A 24,333-nucleotide genomic window follows, 5' to 3' on the forward strand; every position below is an offset into this window, starting at 1 on the left:
CTCTATTGGATGCCTATCAGGAGGAGAGGATGGCAGGAGATGCATGAAGGACCCTGCTCGTCGCCGTCACCCACTGCCCCACCAAGACAGGGTAAGTGCCAGGAAGATGGCAAGCGGGAGGGGGTTACACTGGCAAACTGGCAGCATTTGATGGGCACACTGGCAGCATTTTATGGGCACAGTGGCAGTGTTTGATGGCACAGTGGCTGCAATTGATGAGCACAGTGGCAGCAATTGATGGGCACAGTGGCAACGTTTTATGGGCACAGTGGCAGCGTTTAATGGTACAGTGGCTGCATTTGATGGTACAGTGGCTGCAATTGATGTTTTTAAAAAAAAAATAAAAATTCTGCTCCCCCCCAAAATTTTGAGCGCCAGTCGCCACTGACCCCTATAATATTTAACTTTAACCTGTAATGCCCTGATGTGAGATGTTGGAGTAACAACCTCTTTCACAAAGAGTCCTCTGGTAAGCCAATCCTCAAACTCCTAAACCTCATATTGTATCAGAGCAGTAGCTAGAGCCAGAATAACAAGCATTCCAATGAGAGTCCTGACTTTAGTATAAAATCTTAAGGTATTTACAACTGCATAAAAGCTAAGCAAATACTGCCAGTGTTCTGAGGTCACATTGGGTCTAAAACCAAAACCTATTTATCACAAACTTAACAAATCCACATCAAAAGCAACATTCTCTTATCCTTGTACAACATTGCAGCTATATCGAGGTAGATGTATGTCTTTGAGAGAGGCTCAAGTATTTCTTACTAAGCCACAGATCCTAGTTTTGGATTCATATCATCATCGCTAACAAATCTAAACTTATGAACCTTTTCTTCTTTTGTCATATTCAGTGTCTCTTGTTTAATTATGATATTCTCTTTCCCGTGTTTCAGTGTGCCTCAGACATTGTTGTTAACATTTTTAGTTTAGTTTCTTAGCATTTTGCTGAGAATACTTTTTTTTTAAATGCTAGCCAGGTATAGTGTGGCTATCTTAAAAAGCATATATTAGAGGCCTGCCTACCACACAAGGAAACAGCCCAATTACCTTAACATAAGCTGTTTAATCTAGAAATAGCAAGCCTATAATCACCATCCTGCTGTGTCTAACACCAAATTGAAAAAAACTGAAGATCTTGCTAAACATTATTTTGCCTGGTAGAACGGATTAGGCACTGTAATGGATGCAAGCAAGCATTTTTGAGGGTCTCTTATCCTTCATTCCCTTACTTAATTGAATGCCCATAATGACTGACCAGTCTTCTCTACGTGTGCATATACCCTCTTGCCTCTAAACTACTTTATCTAGTAGATGCACTACATATACCTGTGAACAGCACTATTCTTCCCTTTCTTATCTCTAACACTCAGTGGACAGTAGACAGTGACAACATAACATAAATAGATACTCATTGTCCCAAAAATGCCTTATCGATCAAGGAAGTCTGATAACTCAAATGTAAGCAAAAGGCTTACCTCAGCTGGCTGATTATCAGAAATTCCAGGATCGTCTCAAGTTCCTCGTTTTGGATACTCAGGGTCACATGGAAGCCCCTCTGCGGCAAAGCTCGCCACCTGAAATGGATATTTTGTATAGGCTATCCTCATGTTGATTAGTGGTTCCAAATTAATAATAACTACTGCAGTAGGGAACAGACACAAAAGATACGCTCAATATCTTTCCAAATAACTGCCCCCCTTTATTATGACGCATTTGAAGGTTTTTTATACACATGATTACGTATGTATCACATTAATATTACAATTGTACGTTTATGGTAACAAGGGGCGTTACATAGGCAGGCTAATTCTAATCAGTACTCGAAAGAATGCAAAACATGTACTGAAAACATTATTAGTGCCGTGTGCACAGTGAGGGCATTGTACAATACATATAAAATAGAATGCAATTATATACAAAACTTACAAATTTCCATTACACTCTCCTCTCTTTTGATCAATATTTTGATCAGTAACCATATCGCTATCACCTTTAACCTGGAACCTCCACACGCTTAGCTGGAGGTAGTCCTGGCCAAAGAGGCAAAAACTCCATTGTGGAGAAAATAATAGCTGAGCAGCTTTTTCATTACAAAATGCAAACATTTTTTATTCACATTTAACCACTTTACCTCTAGAAAGTTATACCCCCTTCATGACCAGACCATGTGTCGCTATTCAGCACTGCACTACTTTAAATGGCAATTGCGCAGTCATGCAACAATTACATTTTTTTCCACAAAATTTTTGGTTGTAGTCCATCACCACTGGTTTATTTTTATTTTTAATTGCATAAACAAAAAGGGTGGAAGGAAAGAAAATCACTTGATTCCTCCATCGACATGTACATTGTTGATCCTTCCCAGGGAGCTGGGGTGGATCCAGAATCTAGTCTTGGGAGGGGCACTGCCAGAATTAAGGTGTTGCTTGCAGAACTCCAACGTATCATACAGTCCTAAACTTGTTAAAAACAATGACACGTTTAAAATGATGCCTCTTACTCTCAGTGCGGAGGAGGTAGGAAAGAATGGTGAGATCTGCCAGCCACAGTGATGAAAGTGTTAAGGCCAGCTGCGACAGTAGCAGTGGTCTTAACAATTTTATCAACTTCTTGGAGGATCTTTGTGATCTCCTCAAAGATCTCCTGATGCTTCACAGTACAGCGCACCTCTCCATACGGGACTCCTTCCCTCCGCCAAACAACCCATGAATCTAAGGGGAAAGGCTGCTACAGCGCACCTCTCCATTCAGGACTTATGCCCCTACAGCAGGGGTGCCCAACCTTTTGATAAGCAAGGGCCACTTTAGCGACTTAGTAACCAGTCACGGGCCACAATGACCGGAGCGGGCAGATGACAGGTCCGTGTCCACTCTGCATATGCAGAGCAGACATGGACACAGCCTGCTCTACTCTATGGGGCCTCCGATCTTCCAAGACAGAAGATGGCAGATCCCCTTCTGTTTTTTTTAGTGGATCGTATTGGAGATAGGGGAGCGTAAACAGACATCTGACTGGTACTGATGGTGGGTACTGCTGGCTGGTACTGTTGGAAGGTACTGCTGGCTGGTACTGCTGACAGGTACTGCTGGCGGGAACTGCCATTGGCTCTGCTTCCCCTAGTGGCCCCTTCCTTTTTCACACTGATGCTCTGGGCTTGCTGACCCGCCATCCCAAAGCAGGAGGTGGCATCGGAAGCCTTGGAGTCGGTAATATTTTCTTGAAAGGTATATATGTGTTGATATATTAACTTGTGCTAGAAGTGAATATTAAATACATGGTTGCAGCTGCTTTACACAAAATGCTAACACTTGGCAAATGAAAATAAAAAGGAATTACAGTTCTCACAAAAACAAATCAAATTAACATGTGAAAACGTCCATATAAATTGTACAGATGTGCTCCAAGCAATAAAGTTCAGTAGTGCTCCAAACTTCAAGGTGCATCACACACTGTTCCTGTGTCCCCACTCACCAAAAGGAATGGACCCCTGGCTTTTCAGTCCAGGAGTCAATCAGGCTTTAGCGTTGGCCATGAATGGCTAATCACAGGAGGATCTCCCGAATTTCTTCCCCAATCGTGATGATCATGAGTGGATAAGGGCACCAATGAAAAAAGGGGCTAATAGTGAAGTACAGTTAAAACACGCTTTATTGCGCAACATGGATAGGTACTTACAGACTGAGAAAATTCATATTGCATGAGGTATTACAGTAAAAACAACCAGGAGATGCCGCAGCGCGCATTTCACAGAAACCGATAATATTTTCTTTCCCATTGCCCCCCCTGGATCTGTCTCTGCCGGGGAGCCTTACCTGCTGGCAGAACACAATGATTACTTCTAGCAGCTATAGCCATCGGCAGCATCGCATGCTAAAAATCTGACAGGCTGGTTGTACTCCAGTCACTTGATGGTTCGATTTGGGTACAATCAGCCTGTCCATTCATGGATCAAAATTCGGCTGGTCCCTGTTGAACCAGACGAATTTCAATCTGGCCTTAGTCTGAAGGTTCAATCAGACAAATGGAGGCTAAAAGAAAGCTTTTTACTGTGTGCTTTCTCTGTCTCTTTAACTAACACATGGTGCCTTGGGAATTTTTTGTTATATTGTTATGTATTAAATGTTCATTTGTAAAACAATGAAAGGTATATACAGTATCTCACAAAAATGAGTCCACCCCTCACATTTTTGTAAATATTTTTTTATATCTTTTCATGTAAAAACACTGAAGAAATTACACTTTGCTACAATGTAAAGTACTGAATGTACAGCCTGTATAACAGTGTAAATTGGCTGTCCCTTCAAAATGTCTCAACACACAACCATTAATGTCTAAACCGCTGGCAACAAAAGTGAGTACACCCCTAAGTGAAAATGTCCAAATTGGGCCCAATTAGCAATTTTTCCTACCCGGTGTCATGTGACTCCTTAGCGCCGGTTCACACAGGGGCGACACAACTTCTAGGACGACTTTGTGAGGCAACTTGGAGACGACTTGAACACGACTTAGACATGACCTGGGGCGACTTTAAGTCGCCCCAGGCCAAGTGACTTTTGCCGTGGCCAATCAGAGAATGAGCTCTGAAGGGGGAACTCCACGCCAAATTAAAAAAAAAATATGGCATGGGTTCCCCCTCTGAGAGCATAAGGGGGCCCCCAGATCCCGGCCCCCCACCCTATGTGAATGAGTATGGGGTACAATGTACCCCTACCCATTCACCTGTGAAAAAAATTTACAAAAAAACACAACACACAAGGGTTAAAATAGATTAAAATAGTTTATTGCACAGCTCCGAGGGTCTTCCGTCTTTGGGGGTCTTCTCGCCAGACTCCTCCACTATCTTCTGCTAGCTCTTTTACTAGCGGAGGAGCCCGGCTTTCTTCTTCGCCGCCCCCTCTTCGGTCTTCTGTCGCCACTGCCGCCGTCTTCTGTTCTTCTGTTCTTTTCTTCTCTTCAGATGTTGCCTCGTCGCTGCCTCCGCTCACAATGGCAGGGACGCGGCACGTGGCGACTTATATAGGGACATCACCAGATCCTCTGGGACTGTGACATCATAATGGGCAGGAACATCATCCAGTAATGTCCCTATATAAGTCGCCGTGCGCCACGTCCCTGCCATTGTGAGTGGCAAGGCACCCCCCCCATGTTGAGGGCACGCGGCCTGGCATGGCTCAGGAGGGGGGTGGGGGGCGCTCGGCCGGGTAGCATGCTCGGATAAGGGTTTGGTATGGATCTGGGGGGACCCTCACGCCGCTTTTTCGGCGTAGGGGGTTCCCCTTAGAATCCATACCAGACCTAAGGGCCTGATATGCTCTAGGAGTGGGAAACCCATGCCAATTTTTTTAAATAAATTTGGCGTGGAGTTCCCTCTTGAGAGCTGATAATTCTGCCAGAGTCGCCTCCGTATAGATGGAGATCTGACTTGGAGGCGACCTCCATTGAAATCAATGGGTACCAGTTGCCTACAAGTCGGATAGAAAGTAGTACAGGAACCTTTTCTGCAGTCGGAGCGACTTCAGTAGCCTGCATTAAGACGGCTCTCATTCACTTACATTGATTTTTAAATGTTGTCCGACCGGAGCGACTAGGGGTGACCTGAAGTCGGATCTGAGTCACCCCTGTGTGAACCGACTCTTAGTGTTACAAGGTCTCAGGTGTGACTGGGAAAAAGGTGTGTTAAATTTGGTGTTATCGCTCTCACTCTCTCATACTGGTCACTTGAAATACAACATGACACCTCATGGCAAATAACTGATGCTCAACATAAAGATGGCCTAGGCTATAAGAAGATTGCCAAGACTCTGAAACTGAGCTGCAGCAGGGCCCAAGACCAGTTGTTTAACAGCGGTTTAACAGAACAGGTTCCAATAGAAACAGGCCTCACCATGGTCGACCAAAGAAGTTGAGTACAGGTGCTCAGCATCATATCCAGAGGTTGTCTTTGGGAAATAGATTTATGAATGCTGCCAGCATTGCTGCAGAGGTTGAAAGGGTGGGGGGTCAGCCTGTCAGTGCTCAGGCCATATGCCGCACACTGCATTAAATTGGTCTACATGGCTATTGTCCCAGAAGGAAGCCGCTTCTAAAGAAGATGCACAAGAAAGCCAGCAGTTTGCTGAAGACAAGCAGACTAAGGACATGGATTACTGGAACCATGTCCTGTGCGATGAAGATAAACTTATTTGGTTCAGATGGTGTCAAGCGTGTGGGGCAGCAACCAGGTGAGGAGTACAAAGACCAGTGTGTCTTGTCTACAGCCAAGCATGGTGGTGGGAGTGTCTTGGTCTGGGGCTGCATGAGTGTTGCCGACACTGGGGAGCTATGAATGCCAGCATGTACTGTAACATACTGAAGCAGAGCATGATCACCTCTCTTTGGATCCGGGGCTGCAGGGCAGTATTCCAACATAATAATGACTCCCATACACACCTCCAAGATGAACACTGCCTTGCTAAAGAAGCTGAGGGTAAAGGTGATGGGCTGGCCAAGCATGGTTTCAGACCTAAACCCTATTGAGCATCTGTGCGGCATCCTCAAACAAAAAGTGGAGGAGCACAAGGTCTCTAATATCCACCAGCTCCATAATGTCACCATGGAGGAGTGGAAGAAGCCTCCAGTGGTAACCTGTGAAGCTCTGGTGAACTCCATACCCAAGAGGGTTAAGGCAGTGCTGGAAAATAATGGTGGCCAAACAAAATATTGACACCTTGGGTACATTTTCACTTAGGGGTGTACTCACTTTTGTGAGATACACTATATATATATATATATATATATATATATATATACACACACACACACACACACACACACACACATACTACTGTGCAAACGTTTTAGACAGGCGTGAAAAAATGGTAAATTAAAGCGGAGTTCCGCAGAAAAAAAAGAAATAAAAAGTCAGCAGCTACAAAGACTGCAAACTGCTGACTTTTAAAATAAAGACACTTACCTGTCTGACTGATTTCCTCACCCGAAGCCCACCCATCCCTTGGCTCCCAGGTGGAGACTGCGGGGAGGGAGGGGGAGAGGAGATCCAAGCGGAAGTGGGAGTGGGTACCTGTCAAAATTAGGTACCTGCTCCCCCCCCAAAAAATGACATGCCAAATGTGCCAGGGGAGGAGGGGAGTAGGACTTAAAGTGGAACATCCGCTTGTGGGTGGAGTTCAACTTTAAAGAAAATATCCAGGTATGGAATTTTTACATAGTTACAATAATCCTGGGAACAATGTAACTATGCATATATCATGCTTATGGGATCCCCCTAGAAGCTGCAAATAAAGGTGGTAGACACTGCTACTACAGGGACCTATACTAACTACCAGTTCTTCTGCTGAGTGGCTGCATTCTGGACACAGGAGGTTGGCCGCTTGGCATGAGCACCATTCCGAGAATATTTTGTATTTATTCAATGAATTCAAAACAATTCCTGATTAGACAAAGTGGAGAGGCAGGATAGGCCTCCACTTCAACCAATGCTTTTTTGCTTTGAAAAAAAAAAAATACCAAAATGTCCACTAAAAATCCATAGACTCAATAGGGTCTGGTATGAATTTCTGCAGGGACCTCACACATTTCTATTTTATTTTTTGCTGTGAGGAACTGCTTCCCATCTGTCACTGTATAAAAATGTAAAAATAAACAAAAAATGTATAGCGCTACTTCCAATGTGAACTATTGAATCATACACAGAAATTAACATCATCACGATACACAAATCAAGAAATACTAAATTATTTTAACATACATTATCAATCCAAATCATAAATTAAAATACAGGTATAGTCCAAAATTCCAAACAGTGTCCAAGTGAATATGTATCTCAAATGAAATGGTGTACGGTATGCTCAAAGTAAACGTACAAATCCTCCAGCGAGTGCCAACCCAAACTCTCATTTGCTCTGTAGACTTCTTAATGTTATGGGAGGTATAACAGTACATTATTAAGGCCCCAGGCAGTGTTTTATCTTCCTATGCAGGCCTCATGTACATCGGCCTGTCCAGGACAAAAACTAAGGGAATCCTTATGCAGCTCCCAGATCACAAGGAATAGATCGACAAAAGAAAATAGTGCTCTCTGTATTTATTTAAAAAATAGCCCACAGCATTTAAAACCTCTGTTCTGAGTTCCACATTCCAAATATTGAGTTCCAAATTTTAGGTTTTAAATTCCAAATTTCCTGCTTTCCAAACTCTTAATTTCAAATTCTGATTTCCTAATTCCAAGTTCAAGTTCCAAAATCCAAGCTCCCAAGCTCTGATTTATGAGTTACGAATTCGAAGTTCCAAATTTAAATTTCTAACTCCTGAGTTCTGATTTCCAAACGCTGAGTTCTGAATTCCAAATTCCAAGTCCTGAGTTCCAAATTCCAAGTTCTGAGTTTAAAATTCCAAATTCAGAGTTGTAAATTTCAAATTCCGAATTCCAAGTTCTGAGTTTCAAATTCCAAGTTCCAAGATCATCACAGCTACTTAACAAAGGGTTAAAGGTGTAGAGGCTGAGCTTCATGCAATGTTAATGATGACAAGTTTAGGACTCTGAGTAGGACTCACACTGACATTGTTCAAAAAACCTTGAAATCAATTATGACACCTTGTCATGAAAAATATCCAAAAAGTAAGAAATATGTGTATTAAAAAAATAATATAAAATGCTTGTACGCTGTGTTAATGGGAACATACTGTTTAACCCCTTCCCGCTGAGCGTATGCAGATGTGCGTACTCGGCTTCCGGGGGTTATACCGGGATGATGCCCGCACCTGCAGGCATCATCCCTGTACCGTTTTTTACAGCGGGCAATTGGCTATACAGCCATAACAACTGATGCGGCTAAAAGCCGCTCGGCTGTTATGCCGGGGGAGCAGGAGTGGACGTCCCCCCTCCCGCCGCCTCCCGCCACTGTTACCGGTGCTCCCGCTCAATCGGGAGCATGGATTCACGACCCGCCGCTTCTGGCTACTGGGCAGGGACTGGAATGAAGCATTGAGCGGCTTCATTCCAGTCTCCTAATAGTAAACACGGAAGCGACGTCATGACGTCACTTCCCGTTTACTCGGCTGCCAATGGCGCCGGTTTTAAAACAATATACACTATTCAGAATCGCCGCTTTCGGTGATCTGAATACATTGAAGTGTAAAGGAGGGTCTTTCAGACCCCCGATCCCTCCATAAAGAGTACCTGTCACCACCTATTACTGTCACAAGGGATGTTTACATTCCTTGTGACAGCAATAAAAGTGATCAATTATTTTTTTTTTTTTAAACAATTTATTCATTTTAAAATAAATTTAAAAAACATTTTTTAAAGCGCCCGCCGTCCCCTCGAGCTCGCGAAGCAAAGAAAACGCATATGGAAATCGAGCCCGCATATGTAAACAATGTTCAAATCACACATGTGAGGTATCACCGCGATCGTCAGAGCGAGAGCAATAATTCTAGCACTAGACCTCCTCTGTAACGCTAACCTGGTAACCGTAAAAAAAAATTAAAGCGTCGCCTATTGAGATTTTTGTCGTCATCCCACGAGTGCGTGCAATTATAACGTGTGACATGTTTGGTATCTATTTACTCGGCGTAACATTATCTTTCACATTATGTAAAGAAATTAGGCTAATTTTACTGTTTCATTTTTTTTTTATTAAAGAGGGGAAGGCATGTACAGTGGTGTGAAAAAGTGTTTGCCCCCTTCCTCATTTCCTGTTCCTTTGCATGTTTGTCACACTTAAGTGTTTCGGAACATCAAACCAATTTAAACAATAGTCAAGGACAACACAAGTAAACACAAAATGCAATTTGTAAATGAAGGTGTTTATTATTAAAGGTGAAAAAAAATCCAAACCATCATGGCCCTGTGTGAAAAAGTGATTGCCCCCCTTGTTAAAACATACTATAACTGTGGTTGTCCACACCTGAGTTCAGTTTCTCTAGCCACACCCAGGCCTGATTATTGCCACACCTGTTCACAATTAAGGCATCACTTAAATAGGAGCTGCTTGACACAGTAAGGTCCACCAGAAGATCCTTAAAAGCTACACATCATGCCGAGACCCAAAGAAATTCAGGAACAATTGAGAAAGAAAGTAATTGAGATCTATCAGTCTGGAAAGGGTTATAAAGCCATTTCCAAAGCTTTGGGAATCCAGCGAACCACAGTGAGAGCCATTATCCACAAATGGCGAAGACATGGAACAGTGGTGAACCTTCCCAGGAGTGGCCGGCCGCCCAAAATTACCCCAAGAGCGCAGCGACGACTCATCCAAGAGGTCACAAAAGACCCCACAACAACGTCCAAGGAACTGCAGGCCTCACTTGCCTCAGTTAAGGTCAGCGTTCATGCCTCCACCATCAGGAAAAGACTTGGCAAAAATGGCCTGCATGGCAGAGTTCCAAGGAGAAAACCACTGCTGAGCAAAAAGAACATCAAAGCTCGTCTCAATTTCTCCACAACACATCTTGATGATCCCCAAGACTTTTGGGACAACATTCTGTGGACCGATGAGACAAAAGTGGAACTCTTTGGAAGGTGTGTGTCCAAGTATATCTGGCGTAGAAGGAACACTGCATTTCATAAAAAGAACATTATACCAACAGTAAAATACGGTGGTGGTAGTGTGATGGTCTGGGGTTGTTTTTCTGCTTCAGGACCTGGAAGACTTGCCGTGATAAAAGGAACTATGAATTCTGCTGTCTACCAAGAGATCCTGAAGGAGAATGTCCGACCATCTGTTCGTGTACTCAAGCTGAAACGAACTTGGGTTCTGCAGCAGGACAATGATCCTAAACACACCAGCAAGTCCACCACCGAATGGCTGAAGAAAAACAAAATGAAGACTTTGGAGTGGCCTAGCCAAAGTCCTGACCTGAATCCTATTGAGATGTTGTGGTATGACCTTAAAAAGGCCGTTCATGCTCGAAAACCCTCTAATGTAACTGAATTAGGACAATTCTGCAAAGATGAGTGGGCCAAAATTCCTCCAGGACGCTGTAAAAGCCTCATTGCACGTTATCGCAAACGCTTGGTTGCAGTTGTTGCTGCTAAGGGTGGCCCAACCAGTTATTAGGTTTAGGGGGCAATCACTTTTTCACACAGGGCCATGATGGTTTGGATTTTTTTTCACCTTTAATAATAAACACCTTCATTTACAAATTGCATTTTGTGTTTACTTGTGTTGTCCTTGACTATTGTTTAAATTGGTTTGATGTTCCGAAACACTTAAGTGTGACAAACATGCAAAGGAACAGGAAATGAGGAAGGGGGCAAACACTTTTTCACACCACTGTACATGGGAAACTCCCTGTGTCTTAACGTACCATGCCAATGTATAGGAGGACTATCTCGATACCATTATAAAAAATTATTTTTATGTAATACATAAAGAAAAAAGTACATATACAAAACATTAAAAATAGTTACAGAGCCTGAGCATTCTTCGTAACATTCATAAGGTATAGCCAAGAAGTGTAGGCGTCTCCAATCCTCTATTGTCAAGGAGAGGCCAGTAATCCAAAAATCGATGCCCAAACAAGTAGCAGTTCTTGCTCTCAACTAGTTTCGCAACACTCAGTCCCTTCTTCAGGAGATGTTGGGGCATATCTAGTTTAAGTAAATGTTGACTTACAGTTAGAATTAAGCACAAATGTTTAATGTTTTGTATATGTACTTTTTTCTTTATGTATTAAATAAAAATTTTTTTTTTATAATGGTATCGAGATAGTCCTCCTATACATTGGCATGGTACGTTAAGACACAGGGAGTTTCCCGTATACATGCCTTCCCCTCTTTCTTCAAACTATAAAATAAGGATGAGGATACCAACCCCTAACATTGGTACAGTTTTTAGTACGATTAGCCACCTCAACATAACATTTTGGGTTTTTTAACTCGTGAAAGTGTTTATTTTCCCAAAAAGTTGCATTTAAAACACCCCTGCGCAAATACCGCATGACATAAAATATTGCAACAATGGCCGTTTTATTCTCTAGAGTCTCTGCTAAAAAAACATATATAATGTTTGGGGGTTCCAAGTAATTTTCTAGCAAAAAATATGGATTTTAACTTGTAAACACCAAATGCCAAAAATAGGCTTAGTCATGAAAGGGATAATAAGCATACTATGTAGTGGGGTTTTCTCAAATTTGACTGAAAAAGTGGAAATGCGCATTACTCTTGTAATATATATTACACACTACCTTACATTATTACGTTACATTAAACATTATTGGGTTATATACAGTATACATTGTACAGTAAGTATATATTGTAAATGTCTACTGTGTACACCCCAACATAATCACATGAGTACATACACACACATTTACTGAAACACTAATAAAGGAATTGTGTGGCGCTTATCACACAGTCACACAGGGAAAATAAAAATACAACTAAAAACCATAGACAAATTGAAAAAATAACCAGAGCAGAAAAAATGCTCTTGCGAGTTGCTGTGTAGCAGTTTGCTGGAAACAGAGTATCTGTACATAACAAATACAAATAAAGAAACAAAGTACATGGAAAAAAAAAAAAGAAACAAAGTACAAATGATAGCTATACAAATTACAGCTTGTATAAGGATTAATCGGGAGGCTGTGAGCAACTCCTAATTAGTGGTAAACTGACTATAGGCTGAGCTAGGCTGCCTCCCCTGTCAGATTGGGAACCCCAAAGCTGTGAACAGAAAAAATAATTAGAGAGGTGCGCCAAGCTGACCATAATGTAATAAGCAAAGTAGAAATTAGAAGAAGTAATTGTAGAGATTAAAGAAAGGTAAAAGTTGCAAAGAAAAGTAGATAGATCTAGGATTACATATGTCCTGGCAGTGTAAGCACATCATCAGGTGGTGTCTTCTATGTCCCACAGCAATGGTTCTTTCCTTGTCTATGGTGCCTGGCTGCAGCGGCTCTGGTATTAGGATTGTGCAATTTGTTTCGTAACAAATCGAAATTCGGCCGAATTTTGCATCCGAATGTCCGAATCAAAAAATAACGAATTATGACGAATACGAAAGAAATATAACGAATGAATTAGAATGAATTCGACATGATTCGGTAATTCTTTAAAGATCTAATGAAACAAAAGTTCAGCTCAAAGTAAATCTTATAGTCCAATCAGCTAATTAATTTTGTGCCGGAAGATGGATTATTGGCAAAGTGCATTCCTGAGAACTGAGTTAGAAGGGTGTTGTATTGTATTTGAGCCGAGGAGAAGAGACGTTGTCATTGTGTGTGTGAGACTTGGATATCAGCCACGGAGGGAGCTGCGCTCTGGTCTTCCATTTCTACAGATGTTGGGACTGCACACTGATTTAGGAGACATGCTTTTATCTACTTTTGTTTTTGAGTGCAACTTTTACCTTTTTTTGATCTCTACAATAAACTCGCTTACTACACTATGGTTGCCTTGGCGCCCCTCTCTCTTTTCTTTTTTACTCACTAAAACACCCATGCATACACACATATTATACTGTATGTAAACATACAAATATAAAAAATATCTATACAAACATTCAAATAGAGTAAATATAATTTCTTGATCATACATCACGGGACACAGGAGCTCATTACATAGTGGGTTAAATATGCACCTCTGGTGATTGGACACTGGTTAACCCCAATTAAGGAGAATTCCTCCCCTATATAACCCCTCCCATATGGGAGGCACCTCATTTTTTTCGCCAGTGCGGGGGCCTAAGGGCTACAACAAACCGGATCCATATCTCAGGCCGATATTTGACTCCCAAGATGGTATGGTACCTGGGCCTTGTCATCCAAAGAAAAGAGGTTTGGCCTGTAAGTCCTCTCCTATTGGAAGAATGGGCTCTGGGAAAACCAGACTTGGTGTACTATTTACATAGTGGCACGAAAGTTTCTGGCAGAGTCTCTTACAAGGTCCCGGTAGGAGGTTCAAAAACTCCAAAAAAACCTGAAGGTTGGCACAACTCTGCCCGCCGTGATGGGTGAAGGCTGGAACTTGTCTGTTTTCAGAAATTCCTGCGGCGAGGACAGGTAAGGGAAGTTAATCCTATATTTAATTATATTATGGATTTCTTCATTTGAGTAGTAGTATGTCTTACCTGGTTTCCACCACTAGAGGGAGTGGGAGCAGCCTGATGCATACTTACATGCCTTTCAGTACACACGCTCAGTGAAGCCTGGTTCTCCAGAGGTCTCACGTCTCCACTGCAATCCCTGCCACAATAAAGGTAATACAGGGGTCCCACGTAGTCTGGGGTCCCACGCAGCTCTGATGGAGATTCCCTTTCCCCCCTGGATTCCGGCGGTCCTCGTGCACGCGCGCACGTGCACGTATGCTGAGCGCGCTACGGAGTGTGGTTGTGAGCCGAGCACGTTGGTGTGCACGGCGCTGTACTGCGCAGGCGCCAGGCGGCAGTTTTTAAAATCCCAGAGCGTCAGGGGGCTGGAAGTGTGAGACACAGGAGCTGCGGGCAGTAAGCATCCCAAGGGATTGGATCCAGGCAAAGCTTAGACACCTACTCAGCATCAGGTTGTGCAGTTTTAAGCATATATATTTATTGTGAGACTTTATGCACAACAGTGATTGCACTTTGTACTAGTACCTCTGCTTGTAGCTTAGGACTATGTCTCCTCGTAAGAGGGTCTCAGGGGGAGGTAACAAGGGCACTGCTAAATCACTGCCTAGGTCCAGGGGTTTTAAAAATGCCTGTAAGTTACCATCCCCCCCTGCAAGACTGGAGCCAGCCTCACAGGATGAGTCAGTGCCCCTGTCAGGTTTTGCAGCCTCTCCTAATGTCCCAGCCCCGGTATATGTCACTAAGGACTCCCTTAGGGCTACATTGGAGGGTTTTGAAGGGAGAATCATGAATTTTATTTCTGCTTCCCTGAAAGATAGCAGGAAAAGGGGTAGATCCCCTCCCTCTGCTGAGATTCCTCTTTCAGATGATTCTTCTGACAATGAGGAGAGATCCCTGTCTTGGGACAAGGATCTTGAGCAGTTGGAGGAATCAGAGGAAGAGGAGAGAGTCCCCTCCTCCCAGGCGCTCAGAAAACAGGTGCAGTATTATACTGAATTGGTGCATACCACATTCAGAATGCCTGCTGCTGAAGTCGCTACGTCCTCTGTTTCTTCCCTGGGAGTCAGGAAAGTCCCACAGACTGCTTTTTCCTTTCCAATTCATCCCTTAATGGATAAATTGATGTATGAGGATTGGGGACATCCCGATAAACTGTTTTCTCCTCCTAAAAGGTTTTCTATGCATTATCCTCTGTAGGAAAGTTTCACCAAGAAATGGGGGGTCCCATCTGTCGATGCGGCTGTTTCTTGCGTGAATAAAAACCTAATCTGTCCGTTGGATAATGCTCAGGTATTTAAAGATCCAACTGATAAGAAGTTGGAAACATTATTAAAAGCCTCCTTTTCCATGACTGGCGCTGTAGTGCAACCTACAGTCGCAGCCGTGGGGTTGTGTCAGTTCCTCAAGGAACAGGTTAAGCAGATGCTTGGCCTCCTTCCCAGTGAGGAAGTGGAGAATTATGCAGAAATACCTCAAATTCTGTGTTTCATGATTGATGCGATTTTGAATTCTGTCCAACAAGCATCTCGTTGGTCTCTCCTGTTGGTACACATTAGTGATGGACGAACTTCCGACGGGACGTTTCGCGAACGCGAAATGCGAACGGACCCAAACGTTCGCGAAACCGAACGTTCGCCGCGGGCCCCATTGACTTCAATGGGAGGCGAACTTTGCAAACCTTCATGTCGAATTTGCGGCCACGTGGTAATTATTAGGGGGTAAAACGTAGTCCCACCATCTGGACAATGACATAATACATGTATGAGGTGAATTTGGGATCGATAACTACAAGCATTTTTATTTTATTTGGGAAATTGTTCTAACAATTCAGGACTATGGAGCTAATGAAGGCAATGGAGGAGAGGGAAGGTCAGGGACCAGGGTAGGCAAAGAAGAGGGTGCAGGAGATGATCACCAGCAGCGTGACATACCGGAATGACACATGCACCGTGATAGAGGCATCTGACAGCAGCACCGTAATACAGAGCACTGACAGCAGCACCGTGACATACAGCGCTGACAGCAGCACCGTGACATACAGCGCTGACAGCAGCACCGTGACATACAGCGCTGACAGCAGCACCGTGACATACAGCGCTGACAGCAGCACCGTGACATACAGCGCTGACAGCAGCACCGTGACATACAGCGCTGACAGCAGCACCGTGACATACAGCGCTGACAGCAGCACCGTGACATACAGCGCTGACAGCAGCACCGTGACATACAGCACTGACAGCAGCACCGTAAGCAGCCCCAGGAGGAAGTCAGCACAGCACAGGGATGGTGTGATCCCCTCATAATAAGAACCCCCAGGAGGAAGTCAGCACAGCACAGGGATAGTGTGATCCCTTCATAATAAGAACCCCCAGGAGGAAGTCAGCACAGCACAGGGATATCATAAGCAGCCCCAGTAGAAATATGACACCGCTCAACCTCTTCAAAGAGGAGGGTAGGGGCATATAGTACGGTGTGCTTTTTTGGGTCAAGGAAGTGAGCCAAATGAATTAAGAAGGTCTGTGTGCTTGATTAAAAAAATAGTTTATAGACATATACATGGTCTACTGGTCACATGTGTTGAATTCCTCCGAGATCCATGCCTCATTCATTTTTAGAAATGTGAGGTAGTTAACACTGTCGTGAGCTAGGCGAGTACGCTTATCGGTCACAATCCCCCCTGCTGCGCTGAACGTCCTTTCGGACAGGACACTGGATGAGGGGCAAGCCAACAGTTCGATTGCAAATTGGGCAAGCTCTGGCCAGAGGTCAAGCCTGCCCACCCAGTAGTCTAGGGGTTCATCACTCCTCAGAGCGTCCACATCGGCCGTTAACCCAATGTAGTCGGACACCTGACGGTCTAGGCGTTCCCTGATGCTGGATCCGGATGACACCTGTCGATGGGTCGGCTGAAAGAATGACCTCATATCCGAAGTCACCAACACATCTTCAAACCGGCCTCTTCTTGCAGGCGCTGTTGGATTGGTACCCGCAAATCCTTCTCTGGGAGTGGGAATTGCTCCTCTGCCAGCGCACGCAAAAGCAGAATGCAGCATTTCTCGAAGCAAGGCCTGGAAGTGCTGCATTCTGACAGCCCTCTGCGACGGCGGTAACATTTCCGCCATTTTGTGTTTGTACCGGGGGGTCTAAGTACGTTGCCACCCAGTACTGGTCCTTGACCCTCATGCTTTTTATACGGGGGTCCCTATTAAAACACTGGAGCATGAAGGCCCCCATTTGCACTAAAGTGGAAGCGGTGTGGTGGCCTGGCTCCTGCTCATCATCCAGGATAATGTCGTCCTCTTCATTCTCCTCTCCCCATCCTCGCACAACAGGGATCCCAGAAAGGTTTAAAGCATGCTCTTCTTGCTCCTGCTCATCCGCCCCGGCACCATCCTCCTCTGACTCCTCATCAGACTCCTGTTGTTGACTTGTCTCAGATAGAGTAGCCCCCCCTGGGAATTCATCCAGCATTGCGACTTCCTCATCTTCCCGCTCCTGCTCCTCCACAGCCTGATCAATGACACGACGCAATGCACGCTCCAGAAAGAAGGCATAAGGTACCATGTCACTGATGGCGCCATGGCTGCGACTGACCAGTTTGGTGATCTCCTCAAATGGCCGCAGAAGTCTGCATGTGTCGCGCATGAGCAGCCACTGGCGCGGTGAAAAAAAACCCAGCTCCCCAGAACCGTTTCTTTCGCAGAGTTCATACAGGTAGACGTTAACTGCACGTTTCTGCTGGAGCAGCCTATCAAGCATATAGAAGGTTGAGTTCCATCGCGTCGGGCAATCGCAAATAAGACGTCTGACCGGCAGATGGTGTCGCCGCTGAATGTCAGCAAGGCGAGCCATGGCCGTGTAAGATCTTCTGAAATGGGCCGAGATTTTCCTTGCCTGCCGCAAGATGTCCTGGACCCCAGGGTATTTGACAAGGAATCGCTGCACGACCAAGTTTAAGACGTGTGCCATGCACGGCACGTGCGTGATTTTGCCCTGTTTCAATGCGCTAAGCAGATTGGCACCGTTGTCACACACCACTTTACCAACTGTCAAATTGAGCGGTGTTAGCCACTCATCTGCCTGTGAACGCAAAGCTGAAAGGAGTGCCGGGCCAGTGTGGCTCTTTGCTTCCAGGCACAACAGACGCAGCACGGCATGGCAACGTCTCACCTGGCATGTGGAATAGGTTCTGGGGAGCTTGGGCGGTGCAGTGGAAGAGACGCTAGCAGCGGAAAAGGAGGAGGCAGCTGAGGAGGAGAGGGAGGAGGATGGAGTAGGAGGAGGAGAAGAAGAGTCAGGCCTGCATGCAATCCGTGGCGGTAAAACCAAATCTACACGGGTGCCACGGGTTACATGCTTGACGGCCGTCAGAAGGTTCACCCAGTGGGCAGTAAAACTGATATACCTTCCCTGCCCGTGTTTGCTAGACCACGTGTCTGTGGTCAGATGTATCTTGGCACCGACACTGTGTGCCAGAGATACATTCACTTGCCGCTGAACATGGCCATATAGCTCTGGGATGCCCTTCTCTGAGAAATACTTCCTTCCTGGGACCTTCCATTGTGGTGTTCCAATGGCCACAAATTTGCGAAAGGCCTCCGAGTCCACCAGTTTATATGGCAGTAGTTGGCGGGCTATGAGTTCTGACAAGCCAGCCGCCAACCGTTGGGCAAGAGGGTTATCCGGCGTCATCATTTTTTTACGCTCAAACATTAGGCCCACGGAAGCCTGCCTTTTTGCAGAAAAATGTGAGCTTGGCGTGATGGAAGGTGGAGTGGAGGACAATTGTGAGGAGAGAGGAGAAGGAGAAGTAGAAGACGAGGCTGGACGGTGAGAGCCTGCAGTGTGGCTTTGTGTGTTCCGTTGCTCCCACTGGGCTCGGTGATGGCTGCTCATGTGCCTTCTTAAGGCGGTCGTCCCTAGGTGAGTATTGGGCTTACCGCGACTAACGCGTTGACTGCAAAGATTGCAGATGGCAACGCTATTGTCAGCAGCGGACACGTTAAAAAAAGCCCACACTGCGGAGCCATGTGCCGGTGTCCTGGGAGCGCCAGATGTGACCGTACATGGTCGATGACTCGCTCCTGATACATTTGCAGTCTGCTTTGTCCCTGCTGTGCAATGTAAGTCATTGCTGCTTCTCCTCCCTATCTGCTGGTCCATATCTCCCTCTGAACTCCCCTCCTCTTCCTCTCTTGTGGGCACCCACGTGACATCACTAGACACGTCATCATCAACGTCACCTTCCCCACCGCTATAAGTAGAGATCTCGGAGTAGGCAGCAACACCGGGGACCAACCTCCTCCTTGGGCTGATCTGGGTACTGGCGTCAGACTGCTGAGTAGCGCTTGTTGCTACCTCCTCTTCCTGATCCAATACCAAGAGTGGCTGCGCATCAGAAATGTCCTCTTGATATGGATCGGAAAATAATTCCAGTGACTCAAGCGGAAGGTATGTGGTGGTGGTGGTGGTGGTCGTGTTGTTGGTGGTAGTGTCTTTGGGGGTGCACATAGCAGAGAGTGAAGAAGAGGGTGCAGATCGAGAGGATGAGGAGGGTGCAGAAGAGTAAGGCTGAGCGAGCCACTCAACCAAGTCTGGTGCATCCTTTAAAGTAATTGAACGCACCTTCTGCAACTTCCCACTTTGGCTCAAGCCTGTTGCTCCTGCCCTACCCCTACCACCCCTGCGGAAGGGCCTGCCTCTTCCTCTGCCTGTCATTTTTTAAATGACCCTGTGACAAAACTCTTAGTCCCTATACCGATGAAGGACTGCTGCAGTATAGGGCAGCGGTCAGCAGTGGTGCACGTCAACCCTATCTATTGTGGACCGATAGCGGTCCTTACAGAACAGCAGACTGTACCGCACTCAAGCCTATGTACCGTAGCACCCTATACCAAGTTACCAGTCCTTATAAGAACTTTTGTGGACCAAGCAGGTTGTGTATTAGTGTTTAGCAGACTGTACGTCAGTCCCTATACCGCTGAAGGACTTCTGCAGTATAGGGCAGCGGTCAGCAGTGGTGCACGTCAACCCTATCTATTGTGGACCGATAGCGGTCCTTACAGAACAGCAGACTGTACCGCACTCAAGCCTATGTACCGTAGCACCCTATACCAAGTTACCAGTCCTTATAAGAACTTTTGTGGAACAAGCAGGTTGTGTGTTAGTGATTAGCAGACTGTACGTCAGTCCCTATACCGCTGAAGGACTGCTGCAGTATAGGTGAGCGGTCAGCAGTGGTGCACGTCAACCCTATCTATTGTGGACCGATAGCGGTCCTTACAGAACAGCAGACTGTACCGCACTCAAGCCTATGTACCGTAGCACCCTATACCAAGTTACCAGTCCTTATAAGAACTTTTGTGGACCAAGCAGGTTGTGTATTAGTGTTTAGCAGACTGTACGTCAGTCCCTATACCGCTGAAGGACTGCTGCAGTATAGGGCAGCGGTCAGCAGTGGTGCACGTCAACCCTATCTATTGTGGACCGATAGCGGTCCTTACAGAACAGCAGACTGTACCGCACTCAAGCCTATGTACCGTAGCACCCTATACCAAGTTACCAGTCCTTATAAGAACTTTTGTGGAACAAGCAGGTTGTGTGTTAGTGATTAGCAGACTGTACGTCAGTCCCTATACCGCTGAAGGACTGCTGCAGTATAGGTGAGCGGTCAGCAGTGGTGCACGTCAACCCTATCTATTGTGGACCGATAGCGGTCCTTACAGAACAGCAGACTGTACCGCACTCAAGCCTATGTACCGTAGCACCCTATACCAAGTTACCAGTCCTTATAAGAACTTTTGTGGACCAAGCAGGTTGTGTATTAGTGTTTAGCAGACTGTACGTCAGTCCCTATACCGCTGAAGGACTGCTGCAGTATAGGGCAGCGGTCAGCAGTGGTGCACGTCAACCCTATCTATTGTGGACCGATAGCGGTCCTTACAGAACAGCAGACTGTACCGCACTCAAGCCTATGTACCGTAGCACCCTATACCAAGTTACCAGTCCTTATAAGAACTTTTGTGGAACAAGCAGGTTGTGTGTTAGTGATTAGCAGACTGTACGTCAGTCCCTATACCGCTGAAGGACTGCTGCAGTATAGGTGAGCGGTCAGCAGTGGTGCACGTCAACCCTATCTATTGTGGACCGATAGCGGTCCTTACAGAACAGCAGACTGTACCGCACTCAAGCCTATGTACCGTAGCACCCTATACCAAGTTACCAGTCCTTATAAGAACTTTTGTGGACCAAGCAGGTTGTGTATTAGTGTTTAGCAGACTGTACGTCAGTCCCTATACCGCTGAAGGACTGCTGCAGTATAGGGCAGCGGTCAGCAGTGGTGCACGTCAACCCTATCTATTGTGGACCGATAGCGGTCCTTACAGAACAGCAGACTGTACCGCACTCAAGCCTATGTACCGTAGCACCCTATACCAAGTTACCAGTCCTTATAAGAACTTTTGTGGAACAAGCAGGTTGTGTGTTAGTGATTAGCAGACTGTACGTCAGTCCCTATACCGCTGAAGGACTGCTGCAGTATAGGTGAGCGGTCAGCAGTGGTGCACGTCAACCCTATCTATTGTGGACCGATAGCGGTCCTTACAGAACAGCAGACTGTACCGCACTCAAGCCTATGTACCGTAGCACCCTATACCAAGTTACCAGTCCTTATAAGAACTTTTGTGGACCAAGCAGGTTGTGTATTAGTGTTTAGCAGACTGTACGTCAGTCCCTATACCGCTGAAGGACTGCTGCAGTATAGGGCAGCGGTCAGCAGTGGTGCACGTCAACCCTATCTATTGTGGACCGATAGCGGTCCTTACAGAACAGCAGACTGTACCGCACTCAAGCCTATGTACCGTAGCACCCTATACCAAGTTACCAGTCCTTATAAGAACTTTTGTGGAACAAGCAGGTTGTGTGTTAGTGATTAGCAGACTGTACGTCAGTCCCTATACCGCTGAAGGACTGCTGCAGTATAGGTGAGCGGTCAGCAGTGGTGCACGTCAACCCTATCTATTGTGGACCGATAGCGGTCCTTACAGAACAGCAGACTGTACCGCACTCAAGCCTATGTACCGTAGCACCCTATACCAAGTTACCAGTCCTTATAAGAACTTTTGTGGACCAAGCAGGTTGTGTATTAGTGTTTAGCAGACTGTACGTCAGTCCCTATACCGCTGAAGGACTGCTGCAGTATAGGGCAGCGGTCAGCAGTGGTGCACGTCAACCCTATCTATTGTGGACCGATAGCGGTCCTTACAGAACAGCAGACTGTACCGCACTCAAGCCTATGTACCGTAGCACCCTATACCAAGTTACCAGTCCTTATAAGAACTTTTGTGGAACAAGCAGGTTGTGTGTTAGTGATTAGCAGACTGTACGTCAGTCCCTATACCGCTGAAGGACTGCTGCAGTATAGGTGAGCGGTCAGCAGTGGTGCACGTCAACCCTATCTATTGTGGACCGATAGCGGTCCTTACAGAACAGCAGACTGTACCGCACTCAAGCCTATGTACCGTAGCACCCTATACCAAGTTACCAGTCCTTATAAGAACTTTTGTGGACCAAGCAGGTTGTGTATTAGTGTTTAGCAGACTGTACGTCAGTCCCTATACCGCTGAAGGACTGCTGCAGTATAGGGCAGCGGTCAGCAGTGGTGCACGTCAACCCTATCTATTGTGGACCGATAGCGGTCCTTACAGAACAGCAGACTGTACCGCACTCAAGCCTATGTACCGTAGCACCCTATACCAAGTTACCAGTCCTTATAAGAACTTTTGTGGAACAAGCAGGTTGTGTGTTAGTGATTAGCAGACTGTACGTCAGTCCCTATACCGCTGAAGGACTGCTGCAGTATAGGTGAGCGGTCAGCAGTGGTGCACGTCAACCCTATCTATTGTGGACCGATAGCGGTCCTTACAGAACAGCAGACTGTACCGCACTCAAGCCTATGTACCGTAGCACCCTATACCAAGTTACCAGTCCTTATAAGAACTTTTGTGGACCAAGCAGGTTGTGTATTAGTGTTTAGCAGACTGTACGTCAGTCCCTATACCGCTGAAGGACTGCTGCAGTATAGGGCAGCGGTCAGCAGTGGTGCACGTCAACCCTATCTATTGTGGACCGATAGCGGTCCTTACAGAACAGCAGACTGTACCGCACTCAAGCCTATGTACCGTAGCACCCTATACCAAGTTACCAGTCCTTATAAGAACTTTTGTGGAACAAGCAGGTTGTGTGTTAGTGATTAGCAGACTGTACGTCAGTCCCTATACCGCTGAAGGACTGCTGCAGTATAGGTGAGCGGTCAGCAGTGGTGCACGTCAACCCTATCTATTGTGGACCTATAGCGGTCCTTACAGAACAGCAGACTGTACCGCACTCAAGCCTATGTACCGTAGCACCCTATACCAAGTTACCAGTCCTTATAAGAACTTTTGTGGACCAAGCAGGTTGTGTATTAGTGTTTAGCAGACTGTACGTCAGTCCCTATACCGCTGAAGGACTGCTGCAGTATAGGGCAGCGGTCAGCAGTGGTGCACGTCAACCCTATCTATTGTGGACCGATAGCGGTCCTTACAGAACAGCAGACTGTACCGCACTCAAGCCTATGTACCGTAGCACCCTATACCAAGTTACCAGTCCTTATAAGAACTTTTGTGGAACAAGCAGGTTGTGTGTTAGTGATTAGCAGACTGTACGTCAGTCCCTATACCGCTGAAGGACTGCTGCAGTATAGGTGAGCGGTCAGCAGTGGTGCACGTCAACCCTATCTATTGTGGACCGATAGCGGTCCTTACAGAACAGCAGACTGTACCGCACTCAAGCCTATGTACCGTAGCACCCTATACCAAGTTACCAGTCCTTATAAGAACTTTTGTGGACCAAGCAGGTTGTGTATTAGTGTTTAGCAGACTGTACGTCAGTCCCTATACCGCTGAAGGACTGCTGCAGTATAGGGCAGCGGTCAGCAGTGGTGCACGTCAACCCTATCTATTGTGGACCGATAGCGGTCCTTACAGAACAGCAGACTGTACCGCACTCAAGCCTATGTACCGTAGCACCCTATACCAAGTTACCAGTCCTTATAAGAACTTTTGTGGAACAAGCAGGTTGTGTGTTAGTGATTAGCAGACTGTACGTCAGTCCCTATACCGCTGAAGGACTGCTGCAGTATAGGTGAGCGGTCAGCAGTGGTGCACGTCAACCCTATCTATTGTGGACCGATAGCGGTCCTTACAGAACAGCAGACTGTACCGCACTCAAGCCTATGTAC

This window comes from Lithobates pipiens, unplaced genomic scaffold (assembly GCF_037356315.1).
Source record: "Lithobates pipiens isolate NorthernLeopardFrog02 unplaced genomic scaffold, aLitPip1_a1.2 Scaffold_8, whole genome shotgun sequence".
NCBI classification, from domain to species: domain Eukaryota; kingdom Metazoa; phylum Chordata; class Amphibia; order Anura; family Ranidae; genus Lithobates; species Lithobates pipiens.